Source organism: Thamnophis sirtalis, unplaced genomic scaffold, assembly GCF_051295495.1.
Source record: "Thamnophis sirtalis isolate CommonGarterSnake01/CBP01778 unplaced genomic scaffold, rThaSir2_p1.2 scaffold_6, whole genome shotgun sequence".
Classification (NCBI taxonomy): domain Eukaryota; kingdom Metazoa; phylum Chordata; class Lepidosauria; order Squamata; family Natricidae; genus Thamnophis; species Thamnophis sirtalis.
In genome coordinates, this window is record NW_028261386.1 from 115,209,525 (window position 1) to 115,222,318 (window position 12,794).

At 40.4% G+C, this 12,794-nt stretch overlaps 1 protein-coding gene across 1 annotated transcript in view; it reads left to right on the plus strand.

Annotated features, from left to right (window-relative positions):
* The first annotated feature begins 631 nt into the window (after positions 1-631).
* Positions 632-12,794, plus strand: part of BACH2 (BACH transcriptional regulator 2) — a 193,260-nt gene continuing 181,097 nt past the window's right edge. The window contains exon 1 of the mRNA XM_087718745.1: positions 632-922. The gene's annotated coding sequence lies outside the window, so the exon portion shown is untranslated. The remainder of the gene's footprint in view (positions 923-12,794) is intronic.

Sequence of the window (12,794 nt, forward strand, 5' to 3'; positions counted from 1 at the left end):
CGAACACAAAAGGAGGAGGGAGCCGAGAACGATAAAGCGTCGCGCCGGAGAAACTGGAGAGGGTGTGCGCATGCGACAGGAACCCTCGGAGAGAACCGTCCACGCAGAGAACCCCTATTCTCAAAGAAGGATTACGCCAGTCTTAGGCCCATCCCCTCCCCATGAGGAGAAGGCGGTACGCGATTTGCGCGCCGTTGTTGTGAATGGGGGAGAAGGCGGGGTGCTCCTACTCTCCGTGTGTGTGTGTGTGTGTGTGCGCGCGCGCGTGTGGCGGTAGTGGTGGCGGCGGCGGCAGCGGCGGGAGGAGGAGGAGGATGATGTCAGCCTGCGAATGTCAACAATGTAGCGATTGAGGCGAGTAGGCGGCGTTCCTTTGGGAAGAGCGCGAGCCACGGGGAGAGTCCGCGCAGCCGACAGAACAGGGGCTGCAGGAGCAGCGACGAGCCGCCGCCTTGCGCAGAGACGGTCCCCGAAGCGCTCCCGCGACAGAGCAATTTCTGTCTGGCTTCCCTTCCCACCCACCCCCCACACTCTCTCTCCCCTCACCCTTCTTGCTGCAGCCTCCGCCTCCTCCTCCTCCTCCTCCTCCTTTCTCCTCTAGTTTCCCTCTTCCACCTCCCCGCCCCCTCCCTTTTATATGCATATGTGTTACTTTCCCCCCTCCCTTTCCCCCCTTTTTTCTCTGCAAGACTTTGCCTCGGGAAGCAGCAGCAGCAGCTGGGTTTGTTTTTGGTCGCCGCCGCCGCTCCTGCTGATTTGTTGCAAAGCAATCGGCTTGTGACTCTTTCGATGCACGTTTTTCGCCAGAACCACCTCAGCAAACCGGAGCCCTCAAAAAGAAGATTGGGGTCGGCTCTCTTCGCCCCTTTCGAAAAACACTGGCGGGAAACGCGCGGAGGCAGCGAAAGTTACGGTGCTAGAGGTGAGCCCCCTCCTCCCACTTCCCCCTCTCGTCCCGTTTCCCCGTTTCCTCTCCCCCCTCCCCCTTTTCCGAAGGCTGGAGGTGAAGTTTGGTGTGTCCTGGGATGCTTTATTTCGCTTTTTGTGTGTGTGTGTGACGGGAACACAAGCACACATATACAAACGCGGTTTTTGGCTTGTCGGGAGATGCGCCTGGGTCAAAGCGAGGAGCACGCTTGCATTGCTGGACGTGGACTTGGAAAATGCTGCCACGCTTTTTTGGCCGGTGCGGCTCAGTCGCCAACCCCGCTGCGGACGGCAAGACCGGCGCCGATTTAGTTTTTACTAGCGAACCCACGGAAGAGTAGCTTTTATAGGAGGTTGGGGAGGAGCGCAGGGGTGGGATGGGATGGGATTGTGTGTGTCTGTGTGTGTGTGTGTGTGTGTGTGTGTGTGTGTGTGTGTGTGTGTGTGTGTAGTGGGAGAGCGGATTACGGCGGGTCAGTTTTAATTGCATTAAAGCTTGGGTCTATCCCGTCGCGCTGGAGTAAAAGTGATGAGTGAGAGTAGTGGAAGCCGAGGAGAGAGGGGTGGCTGTTTTGAAGGAGCTGCAGAAGGAGGAGCTCAGAATAGTAAGTCTGGCATCAGAAGGAATGGTGGGAGGGGGGGGTGTCAGAGAGATCGCTCCCTCTCCCCCCGCCCCCAGCAGCTGTCAGGTTGCGAAGCCCTTTTATCCAGCCGGGAGGGAGGGGAGAGGACGCTAGGTACCTACCCATTGCAAGCAAATGGGAACCGGTCGTTTTACGCTCCGTGCCTTTTGGTGCCTTGTAGTTTGGTCCTTCTATCTGGAGGACTTCAGTAAGGGCGTAATGGGTCTGGAAAGGAGCGTGGAAAGCTCGCCGTGCCTTAAGATACGAAGTTGCAATAAAGAAAGGGGGCTGGTGTGTAAGGGAACTGCTCGGATTCCTTTTGGCGTTGGCTAGAATAATAGGGGGAGAAGGAAGGATGGGGGAGAGTGCGTTTTGTTTATTATTCAGTCGGGGTGGCTAAAGGCTTCCTGCCAGATAACCCATTCAAGCTATCCTGTACAGGCAAAAAGCACATTAAGACAGCTTCATTATTCCGGGGGGCTTCGATCCCAGTTCTCCCATTAGATTTTCCTATTCACATTCTGAGATGCATTGTGATGTCAGACTGGTCAGCGCTGAGTTCCCACACACACACACACACACACACACACACACCACTTCATGGGGAGGTGAGGTTACAACGCTCTACTATGCCTTCCTGTGTGTTTATAAAGACATTGTTTTTTGGAGCTTATTATTATCCTCGTATTCATTCTTTCCCTTGGCAAGTGCAATTGGTGTGTGTGTGTGTGTGTAAGTATGCTTACAGACATCGACACTGATTGCTAAGTTTTTGATGTATTGATTAGTTATAGCAACTGAGCTGCAAAGTGATTTTAATTAGAGGAAGCATCTTTGTGAAGAGAATAGCTGGGTACTTCTTGTTTTACAATAGGCAGTCTTTAGTTTTTAATTGTGGCTTCTCTATCACCTTAATCTGTTGAATTGCACAGCAAAGGGTAATTACTTCCCACTGAAATATCTTCCTTGCCTCATGGGATGTTTGAAGAAGATAATGCCTAATGAAAGGCTCTGCCTTTCCCCCACTGACTCAGGTATAAGGTGAGAGATGTTAACTACTGTGATTTTCCCAGATCATTACAAATGTAACATACAAACCACATAGCTAACTCCAGTGCCTGATATGAAGTAAGCTAAATATGAAATCGTGCTTCTCTTTTTGTGGAACAGGTTATTTTTGTAATATGGCGGCTGTCTTTTTAAAAACGCTTTTAAGTGAAGTTTGAAAGAATTCATCAGGCTTTCAACATGGAAGTCCACACAAATCTGCAATAAACTTTTAAATTGAGGAAACAGTTGGAAACAATTTTTGAAAATTATATTGGAAAGTAATTGTGAGCTGTGGCATTTGTAAGCTAACATGTTATAGCATTTAAAGACAGGCTAAAGTCCGTACATTGGACAGCACATTGAAGTCTTATGCAAATTTACTTAGAAGACTCCCGGAGTCTAGTAAATTAATGCCCCCAATTTAGGGAATATTTTTGTACTAGTGGATACCTGAATTGATTTTACTAGAAGACAAGTAAAACTAGAAACTAAAGTGGAAGCCTTAATAAGGAACATTAACTTTGGTCTTTGGGGCACATAATGTGAAAGTAAGAATCATCTGAAGAGACGCTGAAATGTGCAAAAATCAAAGGCAGTTGAAAAAGAGCACAGGGCAGCTGGACACAAATATTCAAAAACTCAATTCTTGACAGGCTTGGTGAAGTGACAGCCTTTGGATCTCAAGGAGTTGGAAGTGACTGTATAGTAATAAAGATACACTTGGAATGTTGTGAAACTCTTGCTGCTATGACAAGGCTTGTTGTCAGTCTAAGCTCAAGGATGGCAAAGAACAATTCAGCTTACACACAAGAGACAGAATCTTGCCAGATTGAACCCTTACTACTCTCACCGTAAAGGATATAGCCTGGGAGATTCTAGGAAGTCGCTATCCTAACTCTCTTCCTCTGTCTCCTGTCCAGTTCTGGGCTGTGCTGCCTGTTGTCCCTGTCCCCTTTCTGGAATGTGCTCCCTCATTCCTGTAAAACTGCTGGTTCATTGTAGTCCATCACACACACACACACACACACACACACCTCCTCCATCGGCACCATCTCTTAACACTTGCACAGTCACAGAACACCAAAAAAAAATTACACTAGAGTACCTTTTTCTTACCATCCCCTTTGTGCTCCAGTGATGCTCTCTACTACCACCAACTTTGATTTGGTGAATTTGCTTGCTAACAAAATCCCAAGCTACAGTTGCCCAGCATCTAAATCAGAGGTGGGTTGCAAATCCTGGTCCTACTGATTCGCTCGTGTGTGTGTGTGTGCATGCGCGCATGCGCGATCCTTCTGCGCATGCACAGAAACATCCGGGTGGGTGGGTGGAGCCTCCCGTCACCGCCACTACCAGTTCGCTCAATACAGCCCAAACCGGGAGCAACCCACCTCTGATCTGAATGTTTTTTCACATGTCTGTGGATTTGTGCAAAATGCAGAGGCATTTTTATAACTAAATGCAGTGTCAGAAGCTGAAATTTTATTTTATATCATGCCACCTCTTTATTTTTATTGTATGATTTCAGAAGATGAGTCAAAAACTTTGGTGGGTACTAAGTGAGATATCTATACACACACAGTGTTGAATAAGCCACTGCATTACCTACTTTTTGTCTTCCTATGTAACGCTTTTTACTGTCTTCTGAATCTGCAATCCTGTATGAATTTGTCTGAGACTGAACCTGTTTAGTACAATTGGACATAATTCTGAGTAGAAATTATATTAGACTAAAAAGATCTTAAACTACAGATCTATAGTTTCTTTGTTGCTCTATAAAAATAAGAATTTAATATAAACTTATAGAATATATCTAATATAAAATATGCTTATATGGAATACCCTTAATAAAAGACAGGTATAGTTCCCATGTAATTCAATGATGAAACCGAGATGCTGATTAGATGGATGTTTTGCTCCTATGTAGCCATAGGATCTTTCAGAGCAATACTAAACTTTGATTAGCATTATTACATCAATGATTTAGCTGAACATAATGTGTATGTCCTCTCCCTAAAATCATGGTAATCATCTGTGCCCTCAGTTAACAAGAACTGGACACAGGGGAACATACTCTATGACTTAGCAATGCTATTGTTAAGCATGTTAGGCAAATCCCACATAGTCATTAGGTGTGATGTCAAGTGATTGTCATTTGTGACTATCTGCTGGGCTTCCCATTAACTTTGCTTATTGTTGAATAAGAATGGTGATCATGTGATTGCAGGGCACTTTAATGGCTGCAACATGTCTCATTCAGCATAATTGGTTGCTGAACAAATGGCTGTTAACCAAGGACTACCTGCGCGCTCAAGGGATAATTGTTCCATTTTAAAGCAGAACTGCTCTTTGTATATTAATAAATCAAATGTAATTTAATTGAAGTTAAAAATTTAAACAAGCAAGAACCAGCCTTGCTTAATTTGAAAACCATACTTGAAATTTGGGGTAAAATTTTGCAATTACCAGGTAAAATACAGTGTTTGATATAGGTGTGCAGGTGTCCATAGTTACTTTGCTATTTGGTTTCCCACTCTGTAGTTATTGATATTTCTAAAAGCCTCAGTTCCCGAAAGCCCCTCCCCCCCACCCATCATAGAGTTATCTGAATGCAAAGAGTGTCTGCAGCTCAGGGATCTATAATTGAGAGTGCTCTGCAATCCTACTGGAAAGTCTTGCAAGAACAAGATCTTTTAGGAAATTAGCTACCCAAAATTTAGCCATAAAATCCTTTGAAGGCATGACTACTGAAAGCAGCTGCAAAATTTGTATGTAAGGAGCAAGCTGAGAAGAATAAGGAGAGAGACTTTTATCTACCTAGCATTCTCAACTTTGTATGCAAACATGTGTATGAATGAATCAGTACCTGTGTTTCCCCAAAAATAAGAGGGGGTTCTTATTTTCTTTTGGGCCCCAAAATAATCACTAGGTCTTATTTTTGGTGAGTGTCTTATTTTTCCCCACTTCTTCTGCTTGCTCGTGGTGGGGCAGGAGGCCACACCGCATACTAGAGTCATCACTGTGAGGAGGGGGGGGTGGAGCTGCCCCACACCAGCTTACCTCAGGGTCCCCATAGCCAAGCTACCAACGCCCCGACACCTGCCTCGCAGCTGTGACACCAGCACACCACTTAGCCTCCTGCTCTGTTGCAGCCACGAGCAAGCAGAAGAAGTGGGCTGTCGGCTACGTGGATTCCTGGTTATTGGTGCTGCTGCCATGAGGCAGGTGTTAGGGTGTGGATGTCCTATCTGTGAGGCCCCTGAGGTAAGCTGATATGCAGCACGTGGGGTAGCTCCACCCCCACTCCACCTTGTCTCGTGGCCGCAGCACTACAAGCAACCAGGCGGAATGCAGGTGCTCAAGTAGGACTTATTTTGACGGTAGGGCTCATATTAGGCACACGTATAAAACATGCTAGTGCTTATTTTCAGAACAGGTCTTATTTTCAGGAAAATGGTATTTACCTATGGTCCTAGGCATGTGACCCTTAAGTTCTACCAGATGAATTTAAGCATAAATTTTAGTTTAAGCTGCTTTTTAAAAAATATATTTTGAATTCCTTCACATGGATCTCTTGTTAAATCCACTGGGTTAACAATTTTCTTGATTAGTTTTAAAACATTTGAAATTGTTTCACCCATTTGAAAGGCATTCATGTATCTTTTTGATATGGGGATATAATTTGATTTTTATGAGAATTGCTACTACTGTAGCATTTTGGATAGTTGCATTCACCTGCATGTGTGGATTTTAAGACAATCTTTATTATAAAATGCTATAGTAGTGAAATAAAGTGTGGCAACACAGGAAGATTTTTTTCAAAGAATGCTGACATTACTAGAAGGCATCGCATCTGCCTCACATTTAAAAACTTCCTCTTAGTATTCAGAAATCAATATTGTTAAACAGAAGGGTGTTTTTAAAACCTCACCTTATTATAAGTGTGGGAATAAGAAGTTGGATTGATTGTTTGTATCCTGAGTTTTGAGGATAACTTGTTTTGTGACATGCTTCCTTTTCTCAAGCTGCACAAATAGTGCCTTCAGCAATGGTGTGGAGATGTTGGGTGTTTTCAGCTGAGTTCCATTGATGAACTACAGCACAGAAATGCAAACAACATTTGCGATAAAAATCTAGCTCTAATTAATGTTTGGAAAGTATAGGCGGGAGAGACAGGTTGAGGACTGGAAGAATGACTCCATGCTGCTGCTTGTCACTAGATAGATGTGTGGGAAATTTTAAAGTGCAATCCAGTGCATGCTTACTCACTTCCAGCAAAGTGTTATAAAATCACAGCAATCTAAAAGAGGAATGTATGTTAATGAGACTTTTTCTTATGATGGAGTAATGAGGGCAAATAGAACGTTTGATGCTTTCTCATGTCAAGTGAAGTTACAGCACCTGCTTCTGTAACAGTTCTCAAGTGTTTCAGATTTAAATTCGCTGTACAGTAAAATAGTATATATGAACTCAGAAATGAATGTAATTATGTATTATATTTTAAATAGTGCTGAAAATCCTAACTTTATTTTCACATGTCTAAAGTTGGGGTTGGACTGCCTTTTTTAAATGCTGTTGCCTATCCAGTAAGTCATTGCCAAAAAAAAAAGATTTTTAAACCGAGGAGTAAAAAATAAAAATAAAATGTTACTGATACGGCTGCGTGAGTGTGCATGAACTTTAGTGTTTAGAGAAAAGCATTCTGAATTTCTGTGTGCCTAAAAGATATGTTTGATATTTCTACTTTTCCTGTGCTGGTATTTCTCACTTTAAATTGCTCAATTAGGCAACAGGGTTTAGAGCTGAACTTTCCCATTTTGGAATTGTAGACCCAAATTCTTTGATATTCCAAATTGATATCTAATTAGCTTTATTCACCACCAGCATAGCCATCTCGTCCTCTTTCTTACCAGATCAAAAAAAAAATTGGTTTTCTAGACATCAGAGTCACAAGGATTCTGAAGCGTCAGGAACTTGATTCCTAAAGATTTTGGTACCAAGATCAAGAACTTGATCGATGTTTTTTGAATCTGCTAGGTTTTTACAGCTAGCTTTTGGGGAAACTGAACACTATGCAAAGTTTCAGGTCTTGTTATATTGCCAGTGGGCACTTCAAGAATATAGCTAACAGCAATCTCACTTACTGTTAGTATGAGCAGTGGTCACTTTCCTAATTAATTGCGAGTTTGTATAATTAATTAAATTAAATCCTAAGAGACATTTGGTAGTATATTATAAGAATATCCTAACAAGGAAAAAAGACTAAAATATATTTAAAAAGAAAAGGCCAATTCTCCCCCCCACCCCTTGAAAAGAGAGATGTGAAAAGCGGCTCAGGCAGAAAACATCGTGGAACAATAATGGAATGCTAAAAGAAAGGCCTTTATGAAACGCCTAGTGTTAAATTTATTATCATTTTGTTCCTCTATATTTGGTCCTTGTTTGTCCTTACATCCCAATATACAGAGAAGCATCATAGTTTCATAAAAATATGAAGATAATGCTTGAGGATAATGTTTCAATATGTAATGTTTTATATCCTTTATGAATGTGCTGATATGTCTTTGATCAGCCAAGTCTCCTTCAAATATAATGACTAATCTGGAAGTAGCCTGCAATAATAATTAGCACCATGAGTTTTGCTAGGAAACTGATGTGGGTGTTTCAATATTGTTCCAGAGGTGTTTTCTCCAGAAAGTCCAGTTGCCTCTTGAAAAAGCACCTTTGAGACAACCATAACCTGGATGATTGAGAATCTTCATAGGGTGTTTCAGTAGTTTGAAGTTAATATGTTATTAATATGTTGATATATTTCCTATTAGTTTATGTCAGACACAATAACAGATTATTCTGGATTATTTAAATTTCCCATCTTTCCATTCTAAAATCTGATTAAAGTTTGCCACATCTGTATTAATGTTTACTCAGCAGTTACAAAACTTGGCCATTGTTTCCGTGTACACTGAGTATCTCCTCCTCCCCCTCCTTTGGCAGCTGCATGAACTAAGTACCCATATTGAAGCTTGCCTCAAGAAAATATAAAATTAATGAGTTTAGCCAGCTGAGTTGCTTGCATGCTCATTCTGCTTTCTAGTTAGACTGAAGCATCTTTGTGGTTTGTTGAAAAGCATCATATTTAGGCTGCCAGTTCTGGAGCAGAAATTATCATTTGCAAACAAGCAAGCAAGCAAACAAGCAGAGGAATGTGCACCTTTTGTTGTGATCAATAATAAGCAGAAATTGAATCTAAGAACATTTACCAAGTTTAGAAAGAAAATGCACAGTACATGTTCTTTAAAGGAAAAATAATTTAAAAAATAAACCCTAAATTCCTGCTTTATTTGAGTAGAGTAAAAGTTTTTAAAATAGATAATTTTCCTCTCCCTGTGGAGATTTAGGTAGCCTGTATTGTTTCTGTACTTTTACATTCTGTAAATGCTTTTCACGTTATAACACAATCTTAGTTTCTCTAAAATAAATTCTGCTGTATTAAATATGTGTTTACGGTTGCAATATTCATCTTTCTTGGGAAAAAAATCCAAAACTGGTTATGTGATTGTTAATTACACAAGTATAAATTAAATTAAGGCTTCTCATATCCATATCTAGACTGAACTCATTTCCGTTGGTATTCATGAATGGTGCTATGGAGATATCAACTCTTTATCATAAATTGATATATTCTGTTTTTGATATTTTATCATACACTTTAATTAAGAGTACAGAAATTAAAAGTTCAAGCTTATTTATTAAGTGACATTTAAGCAATTGTAGAAATCAGCAGATGTACATTCCTTTGTATATGTTCTGTTTTGTGCCTAGTCTTACCGTGTAGGCTCAGATGGCTTAAAGACATTTTGTCATTATCTCATTATGCTTTTGTAGCTCCACATTGTAAGGTGTCTCATGATTATTTGTTCCACTTCAACCCTGTCCTTCTGTATGGAGCTCAGAGTATTTGAATGCCTGTCTATTGAGGTAGGGAATAATATACAATTGTGTTGAATCTGATCTTACCTCACACATAAAGTAGAGCCACTAAAAACTAGTAATTTATTATAAAGTTGTCCTATTGGTTTTCATAACTCTGTTCAAAGAATTATTACTCCAGGTATATTTTAAATTTAAGATAACTGAGAAAGACAACTGCTTGTCCAAGATTATCTAATATGTTTTGATGTTGTGGATTATATTTATATTTTCTGGACCATAATGAATGCTCTATCCGCCAGAACAAACGTTTCCAGAAAACTATTAAACAGGAAAAAAATCCCAATGGCCTTTTCTGATTGGGGGCTGATGTTAGATGTTTATATACTTCTAATATGTAAGTTGGATATTTTTCCCGGAGGCAGGTTATTTACACAATTGAAATTGCTTAACTTTAACAGATGTAGTATTCATTGTTACATTATTAGTCTCATCAAACAGTGCATTTTTAGTTTAAAAAAGGATTGTGGAAATATTTTTCTGAAAAATCTTCTCTATTCCATCACTTGGATATTCATTATGCTACACCAATTCTCCTATGAATGGTAGAATGCCCTTTTCAATACATATTTCATAAATGCATGTTTTTTTCCCCAAAGAATACAAGAGTGACTCTGTATATTGTGGAGTATATTGAAATTGTAAGTATTCTAAAGTGAAGCTTTTATGATGAGATCTTAGAGAGCTATATTTTGCAATATTCCTGTTCTCACTTGCCTTTTTGGCAAATCTAAGATTGGAAGACTTTGAGTGACATTGTAATAATCTGCAAGTACAGATTGCATTTTCTCTATTAGTGAGTCAGTGTGACCTTCCTTCCATTTTTCATTAGATAAGGGTCTTCCAGGTCACAAGATTTTGTTATAAAGAGAGATTGTGTCCCAGCATCAATCTTTCTAGAAATTAACCTTACACCTCTGCTTATAAAATAATCTCCCAGATGAAGTATTTAATACTTTTGAGTGCTCTAATTCAAAATAAGTTTCCCAACTCATTAAAAAGGGCATATTGCTTTCATGCAGGACAGATTTTCACTTTTCAAAAAGAGAAGTTACTCTCTTTTGTCTGAGCTGTTTTATATGCTTAAACAAATTGATTCTGAAGGACTTAATGCAGCTTCTAATTATAGCCAACATTCAGAGGTGATTTCTTTGAATTGGACATGTAAATAAGGAAATGAGAAATTGTGTGCTACTGGTTTTCTACATGTTAATGGTATGTGTGCCCACGCTTCCTGAGTAGAAACCCATGTGTGCATGGGTGTCTTTGCAAGCATACATGCACGCACACACATACACATACACACACTTTTGTTTGTGAGCCTTCTAAAAATGTCAGCAGTTTCCTACAGGCAGCTCTTGCTGACTCACACGTCGACTGCAGCACAGCCTACCTTAATTTAAGTCATCTGCAGTAGGAGAGTACCCACTTGAAGATTATTGTGAGAGAAGTGCTTTGTTGCTGAAAGAAGTTATTTATGCTGCTGTGGCTTCCTTCCTCATTAAATAATGCCCTACATCTTATAGCGTTATTGTTGGGTTTTTTCCTCGCCGAGTTGCTGTTGGGCTGTGTGTTTGGAACAAAAATCTGCTGTGCCCCTGCTGGAATGTCACTTACAGTCAGGTTTCATGTAATGGGGGCTTACATTTGTCTGTACTGTAGGCATTTGGTGACAGCTCTCCTGAATTTAACTAGGAATACACAATTGACAGAGGTGTGAAGTGATTATTATCTTTCAGATTGGACCTCTTTCAAACCTATTTATCCTATTTACACTGCAGAATTGTAGATGTGTTAGAGGTAGACATCCTATTATGCTAAACTAATAAAGTACAAGCAGTTTCGGATTTATACTTAATGCACATACATAACATACTTTCAGGGTGGAATGCACATAGCAAGGAACAGAGTTGATGGATTTGCACAAGAGTCTTTAGTTCACAAGCGCTATATCTACAAGATAATTATGGATTGTCACTGCTCTTTTTCCCTGGCCTCATCTCCCCCTTTTGATCCTAGTATGTTTTATTCATTTGTTACCATAATGGGTCCTGACACTTGGACTTCTAAATGAAGAATTGCACTTTTGTAATTTTAGGACATGTAGAAGGTTTTTATTCCTAACATTCATCTGTTTACATGCTTGAAAACTCCTGGGGCTTTTTCCTAGCCATGGTTTCCACAAAGCTGAGCCATTAAATATGTGAGAAAACACTTTTCAAGACAGCCTACAATACAAAATGTTGAAATAAAAAAAATAATAAAACATGGCCTGCAGGAAACAGATGCACTAGAACAGGGGTCCTCAACCCTCAGGCTGTGGCCCACTAACAAGTCATGCCTGTTCGAAACTGGGCAATGTGAACAGACTGGCATGCACGTACACAGCTCAACTTCTATGACTGACAGGCCAGCACGGAGCCCGCTTGTACAGGCTGATTTGCCCCTCACACACACACACACACACACACACGCTGGGCCACCAAGCCGTAAAAGTTGGCGACCGCTGCACTAGAACATTTTTCTGCTTTGAGTGGGCCTAGGCAGCACTATCAGCCTAATTCTAACTGACTGCAATAGATTAAAACTAAGTACCCTTACACTCATATGGCTTCACCTTCAGTGGTTATTTAGCAGTCTTTTTTTCACATGACGAATTTGCACAGCTTACTCTTAGTTATAAAGCTGTAAATTGCCAATGTCCTGGGTTTTATTTTGTCTTCAAACTAACTAGCATGATGTGTGCCGTATTTATGTAACTGAGGCATATAATATACCTTACTGTATGGAGTTTGTATGATATACATAAAATAATTGCAAAATGTTTGTGGTATTGTTTGTGGTCTTTGCACGTGTTACCAAAGGGAAACAAAGTAACAATGTATTTGTCCTATTGTTTTTGCTTCACCAATGACTGAAAATGGAATCTAATAGTGTAATCTACTAGTTTTATCAATGTTACTACTGGTATTTTTTTCTTATTTATAACTATCCTGTTTCTTTGTTGCTTAAAATAGGATTAGTTAGATAGGATTCTACAGATAGGATTCATTGAGCCTACCAAACAGCCGACTGAAAACTGTATTTTGTTTATTGTCTGTAAACACAGACATATTCTATACTGAATAAATAGAAGTTTTACACATCAGGTGGAATATGACTTTAAGATGTTCCGAGTAGGTGCTCCTTATGTGACAATATGCT